At 32.9% G+C, this 7,595-nt stretch overlaps 1 pseudogene; it reads left to right on the top strand.

Moving 5' to 3' along the window:
• The first annotated feature begins 2,658 nt into the window (after window positions 1-2,658).
• LOC125847121 (uncharacterized) overlaps window positions 2,659-7,595 on the top strand; it is a 9,097-nt pseudogene continuing 4,160 nt past the window's right edge.

Genomic DNA, 7,595 nt, shown 5'->3' with positions numbered 1-7,595 from the left:
TTGCATTGCATGGAGTTATTCTATTGAGTTAGGTTTCCGCTGAGTTAAGAAAGTCAGACCAAGGGTTCCTTTGGAGCTAGCAATGGTCTTCGAGTGTCGGCCATGTCCAGGGTGTAGGCTCGGGGCGTGACAACAACAACATAAAAACCAAAAAAAAAATAGGGATGCAAAGTTATTAACTCTCAGAGGATTTTCTAAAGAACACAAAATCTCATCCATGTATGTGAAGGAATGACGTTGTTGATGAAGAAATTAGAGATTTGTTAGGGCTTTTTTTATTGTACCTTCAACAATTCCTGTAGAGTAAACTTGCTTGAATACTCAATTAATGTTTGTTATTTAATATGTACTAACAAATACTTATAATAATAACTTTGCAGAAACATAAACAATAAAGTTTAAAGCATGTACCCAAAAAAATCAATTAATAATATAAGCATAAATTAATGAGTGTAAAAAACATATCAGGATCTGTAACAACAGAACGGAAAAATCGGCTCACTGAATGCACAATGTCCCCTTAAGGAAATTATTCCCCTCTAGTACCCGAGGTTTAAAGGAATAGATCTTCTCAGGATAGAATGATTCTATTCCCCAGTGTATTGATACAAAAACAATGGTGTTAGTGAGTCATTCAACAGAAGCAAAGTACACAAATATTTAATTGTCTAAAAGAAGTTCAAAATTTTGGTTTTTTTAAAATGAGAGGAAATTTCTCTATTTATAGACAATAAATGGTAGTATGACCAAATGTTTATTGTGTCTTATCGGAAAAGTCACAACTTTTTGGAAAAGTTATAGTCACAACCTTTCATAAAAGTCGCAACTCTTCATAAAAGTCACAACTTTTCATGAAAGAGGAAGGTTAATTTTGAAAATAAAATAAATTAAAAGGAAATACTAGTTTGTGATGGCGCCTCATAGGCGGGTTTAGAATGATATATATATATGATTTAGCACGAGAAGAATAGGAGGGAGACTTTTCAAATTTCTGAACCATTTCGTTGGTCATGAGAATTTCCCTCAAGTAATTGAAGAGATTCAGTGCAAGACCTACGGAACGTGTAAGATAAAGGCATATGGAGAAACTAAACACTATTGAATTTGGCTTGAGTGACATGTAGAATTAGAAACTATAGACAACAACTTCAAACTATACAAGAATATAGCAGATAAAAAGAAGAGCAAACTCAATACTAATCATATCATATCATCATATATATTACTTCCTCTGTTTCAAAAAAAAATGACCTAGTTTGACTTGACACGGAGTTTAAGAAAAGAAAGAAGACTTTTTAATCTTGTGGTTCTAAATCAAAGTTATGTCAAATGTACCAAAATGTAATTTAATCTTGTGATCTTAAACATGCCACGTGGAAAGTTAAAGTTAAAGTGTTACCAAAAAAAGAAAGGGGTCATTCTTTTTTAAACAAACTAAAAAGAAAATTGAATCATTCTTTTTTAAAAGAAGGGAGTACTAAAAGTGGGAACACAAAAAGTTAAAAGTTGAAATACCAAAATAACCCTACAAAGTTGAGTTACTACAATAATACTATTAAAACAAGAAATAAGTTTTTTTCTAATAAAATCTAAAATCTAAATTATTCAACATTAAAACATGAAATAAGTTATTTTTTTAACAGAATCTAAATTATTCATTTATGACAACATACAAGACTGGCTAATACAGTAAAACCTCTCTAAATTAATATAGGTGAGACCATGAAATATTATTATTTTATAGAGGTATTATTTAATTGATAAATTAATATTTATTGATATAAAGAGTGTTTCAACACCAAAAAAATTGTATAGGGATGAAATCTCAAAGAATTTGAAAAAACCCCCTTGTGAAAACATTATTCATGAACTTGAGGTCACGATTAATGATCTCGGTTATCTCAATAAAATGGACGTCAATAACCTATTGGATTAGTGAAAATGATACATGTTCAGAGCTTCAGAGCTTAAAATAAATTGTGGATATCATTGGAAAAACAGTGTTGAAGATAAAGTTGAAATACTTTGGAACCAGTTACGAGTAAGGAAACACTTGCATCTAGAACTCTTCACAATTTTATGGTGCAATTAAGAAAGACAACACTGAAACTTTTGGATGCAATAAGAAAAGTTAGAGATGAGCTTCAACTAGATTTAAATTTTAATAAAAAACAAAACATAGTAGAATCATATTTCATTAAATTTTCTTAGATAGTTGTACTTCTAAAAAATTATTAATTTATAATATTAACGGGACCATATATTTATATAGGAGACTTCTGAAAATATATTATCTATTATATTATCGAAATGAGTGATTTTTTCCATTGACCCAAGTTGGAACCGGAGAAAATTATTCTCTTATAGAGATTATTAATTAACCAAGTATTAAAAAGTGGGACTGGGTAATTTCTTCAAATACTTAGTGAATATGAGATTCTAAGCTTAAAACATTACGAGAGAATAAAGAGAATACGAAAACTATTGGGGTGGCAGTGTAATTTCTTAAAATAGTAAGATGAAGAAAGTGTGATCCATGAGAATCAGAATACACTTAAAAACAGAATTTCCCGCCCAAAAGTTGTAAACCATAACCGCCATAACTTTACAGTAATAAACTTTGTAGTTGAGCTTCATCAGCCATAACTTTGCAGAAGTCTCCACTGATCCAAAATCCACTGTTGAAGAAGTTTCTAGTGAGAAAGGAGAAGTCTCCACTGATCTAAAATCCACTGTTGAAGAAGTTTCTAGTGAGAAAGGAGAAGTCTTCACTGATCCAAAATCCACTGTTGAAGAAGTTTCCAGACATCTAAAAGAATCCAATCCACCATTGAACATGAGCACTCCAACTGAAAAGGTTTGAGAAAGGAGAAGTCTCCACTGATCTAAAATCCAATCCACCATTGAAGATGAGCACTCCAATTGAAGAGCTTTCTAGGGAGAAAGGACAAGTCTCCACTGATCTAAAATCTACCATTGAAGAAGTTTCTGCTCAACTAAAAGAATTCAACTACGAGGATTGGATTTCAAAGTTGACTAACCTGACGGTATTGGTCTACAATTTTGCTGACCAGCATTTCCCGTCAAGTAAACAACATAAAATCTCTGACATCGAGCATCAAATTCGTTTGTGCATCAAAGTCCTCGAATCAGTTCCTCAAGGTATGGATTATCCAGAAGAAGAAGAAAATGCATTCAATTTCATTTATCAAGTGAGTTTACGTGATACGAATTCGTGCAGAGAAGAGGGAATCAAATCGTGAACGTACAGTATTCGAGTATCTAAAAGGAAGGTTTTATAATGCGATTCCTGATGTTTATAAGGAGGAAGCAGAGCGTCATCTACAGAAATCTGTGAGTGAAAGAAGAATTACATATTTAATGTGTTGTTTATTGTTGAATTTGCGTTTGGTTTCCTTCTCATTGTGCTTTAATTTTATCTACCAGATTGAAATAAATCCGCATCTGCGGAATGCTTGGAATTGCCTCGCCAGTTGCTTTACCAAGAAAGGGGATTTCGATAGGGCTGAAAAATGCTATCAGATTGCCCTTAAAATGGTTATATTTCGCTGCCTCTTCAGTACTTAAGTTTTCCATTCTCTAAACTTCAAACGCTCCCTTCATTTAATGGATTCTTCATCTTTTAGGGTAAAGAAAATACCATAATTTTACGTGAACTTGCAGCCCTTGAACTGAAGCTTTGACGAGGTGAATGTAATTCTTTTGTTTATTTCTGGTTAATTTGCTTTGTTCCATCTAGTTCTCATGGTTTGTTTTGTGTTTTAGACTCTGTCTTAGGTGATTATAAAATTCAAAGTTAGTGTATTTTCCCCATTATTTTTTTGCACTACATCTGTCTTTGAAGTTCTAATTCTATCCTTGATTAGATACTTTACATTTCTCCAGTCTCTTATTAAGTTGATAATAGTAACTCATGGAGAAAATTCTGAAATCTATATTTACTTTCTTTTCTTAGTGGCTGCTGCTGATCTCTTCATCTGATTGTATATCTATTTCATAGTTTCTGAAAATCCAGCCAAGCACATTGAACAAAGCATCAAATATGCCCAAAGGATGCTCGTTCTGGATGACAAGGATGGAAATTGTATATGTAAGACTGCAAACAAAATCTAGTTAAAAGAGGAACTACTTTAGATTCTAATCACTTACCTCTGAGATTCTCTGATAATTGTGTCATAAACATTCTGTGATTTAGCACCCTCAGCTTTACCAATTTACTAAATTTTTACTTGGTGTTTTTCATTGATTGTGTTCACCCTTCACATATTGTTTAGCTATAGTTAAGAAGTAGCATACAATTACAATTAAGACAGATGAAGGTGCAGAAATTATATACTTTGGTACAGGGAACCATGAAGTACCATATACGCAGTACGTGGAATTTTATAAAGTGTATGCTACTTATGAAAACATCCAAGTGTCCCGCTTTACTATAAAGTGTATGTTATACGTATGAAAACATCCAAGTATCTGCACACAATTTTAGCTATAATAAACATTTTGATAAATCCAATTTTCAAGTCCTTCACTGAACTTCATTTGGTTCATAGATACCTTAGGATGTGCATATTTCAATTACTTTCTTCTGAGTGGAGGACGGGATCACAATAATCTTCAACTGGCATTAGAGGCATACGAAAAAGCTGTAAGTAGTTCTTACAATCTTCTCTCTGTGTATTTATTTCCCGCTATTTTAACATGATATATATGTGTAAAGTATTTGCTCCCTGCGAGCCTGGTTATTTTAGATACTTGTAAGTTTCTTCTGATTTCCTACCCTAACTATTTCAGAAAAACTATGTTGCAGTGAAGTCAAACCCAGACCTTAAATACGACTGTAGCCTGGTAAGTTGTTGAAAAAAACAACTGATTTTCACTTATGAACTGTTGTATCATATGTATGATCTTTCAAAACACAAGGTTCTCAATTGTTGCTAATTATCACCTTGTATTTTTATGATCGTGTTCTTAAAGAACAAGAGTTAGAAAGACTAAAAATAAAGAAAAAGAAAGAAAGACAAGAGACCATGTATCAAGTTGTACACTGCACCGTGCAACAAGGAAAGGATATAAGTTTGCAACTTCTTGTGTGGATCACAGATAGACCTTCTTTCATCATCTTTAAGGTTGCATAGAATGCCTCTAAATAAGCTTGGCTCTCTCAGAGTTTGAATGAAACCATTCAAAAAGAAGACACTGAAAACTTTACAGATAAGACAAAAGTTGGTAAACTAAAGGAAAAAGTCATGAATACAAATAGAAGCATTCTCTCATAAGTTGAAACACACATGAGGATACAGGTTATAATAGGTCAAGGAAGCACTAGAAACTTTACAGAGAAAAAGAAAGTCGTACGTGAAAACAGAATCTGATAATAACTCATTGAATTAGTTACCTCTTTCTGGTAGTTAAGAGTCATGTCTGACTATTACAAGTGTGTATATAGAGAATCGAGTTTGGTATGAAAAAAAATAGAAAATGACTATTACAAGATCTGCAGAGATCAGTGACATGTTGAATTGAGTTTGGTACGAAATAATCTATCTAGAAGAACAAGTGTGTGTCTAGGGAAGTACAACTTCGAAGTAGAAAAACAGTCTGATTTAAAAGAATTGGCTTCAGCAAGTTTAAAAAACCTCACTTTTATTTATCTTCAAATTCTATGTTTGCACATATCATGATATCTTAAATATAGACTTCACTTTCCCCCTTTCTAAATTCAATGCCATGTTGGGAAAATTTGATATTTGTTTTCTCAGGTTAATAGATATCTGGAGAACTACAAGAAGTCCCTAAATGGATTTTCAGATGCTGCACCAATGAATCCTGATAGTGATGCTTTACATCAAACGGAACTGACGCTCCAGCCAGAGGCGTATTCAGGATTTATAGATAATGGGTGCACTATTACAAAAAGGTGGATCTAAGACATAAATTTGACCGGTTAGATTCTTTTATTGAAAACCATTAAAATTTTAAAATCATAGGTCCAAAATTAACTTTTATTTATCCAAACCAGTTACAAAATCTTAGAAAGAAAATTAAAACAAGATAGATAAAAGATTCAAATTTCTAACCTCACCTAGAGAGGTGCACCCAATCATCATCGTACTACATTATATGATACTTCGAGTCTGGGTTCACGCATCTATATTTAAATATTTTTAAAAAATATAACACTACTATATATGATTTCGGGAGGGGACCATGGGTTCACGTGAAGCCGGTGACCCCCTCCTATATACGCCCCTGGCTCCAGCTTCTTGACAAATTTGAAGGATTACTTCGGGTAAGATTATGACATTGTGGTTATTTTATATACAGCATCCATAAGTGATATTATAATCCATTGCATTAAGAATGGCTTGGTTGACGACATTAGAATCATAAGGGAAGTGAGTATGATCAAAGGTTCATTGTTTCCAAGAGGTATTCAAGGAGTCACTCCCAACATGTCACAGTGGAGTGTTTGATGTGTTCATATATACCTGTCACTAGTATGGAACTCAATCCTGTTTAAATACTGATTTCATTGTCAGAGTTACCAAGGAAAGCTTTCTGTTTCCTGCTATAACCAGTCAATATCTACAAAGTTCTACTCTGACAAGCTTTAGGTAACAAGTTCTAATGATAGCTAGGAGGGACATATACAAACATGAGATCTGATTTTATGGTATGACAGGAAGAACACCAAAACATAGTCATGCTTTTCTATGATTTGTAAAATTGTTTTAATATGTAGGTTTGAGGCGCAATTGATTGGGTGAATCTTGGAATATTGCCAAACAAGTAGAGGCTAGGAAACTGGAATAGGCATCTAAGATTATATGGAATGAAGAGTTGTTTATAGAAATACTCTAGTTGGTTGCTAAGTTAGTAATACTATTTGTATCAACTTGGTAACTCTACTATGGCTACCCCAGGAAGCTTGGTTAAGTGTCTCCTACTTGTCGAATTTTTTACTGAATCCTTTTCACTTACTACAGCAACAACAACAACATCCTCAATGAAATCCCACTAAGTGGGGTCTGGGGAGGATAGAGTGTATGCAAACCTTACCACTACAAATAGTTGCAAAGGGTACTCATGCACAATAAAGTTATCCATTTGGGAAAAAGTTTAAGCATTAAGCATTAGAAGTATGTAAAAGAAAAGGAGATGAGGTACTGACAAATTCTTGCCTCCTTAAATAGTCCAATTTATTTGTTCAATGAGTTAACTGAGCCCCTCCTGTATTTGATTGAACGGTGCCTGGGGTTACATTTTAGTTGTTTCTTCTTCTTTGATTTCTAGAATTTTTTCTAGAAACAGGAATGTTATGATACAGGGTGTGTTTGGTATGAAGGAAAATGTTTTCCTAGAAAATGTTTTCCTGGAAAACAAGTTGATTTTTCACTTATTTTCTCATGTTTGGTTGGTGAGTAGAAAATATTTTCCGAAATTTTTTTTTAGTATTTGATTTATGAATGAAAAATATTTTTGAGAAATATCTTTTATTTTTACTAGAGTAGAAAATAATTTTTGAAATTGAAAATAGTTTTTAAAAACAAACTTGAATTTTTTTTGGGGGTGGG

Source organism: Solanum stenotomum, chromosome 12 (assembly GCF_019186545.1).
Source record: "Solanum stenotomum isolate F172 chromosome 12, ASM1918654v1, whole genome shotgun sequence".
Taxonomy (NCBI): Eukaryota; Viridiplantae; Streptophyta; class Magnoliopsida; order Solanales; family Solanaceae; genus Solanum; species Solanum stenotomum.
Note: the sequence above shows the minus strand (reverse complement) of the source record. Positions and strands in the feature narration are given on the sequence as shown.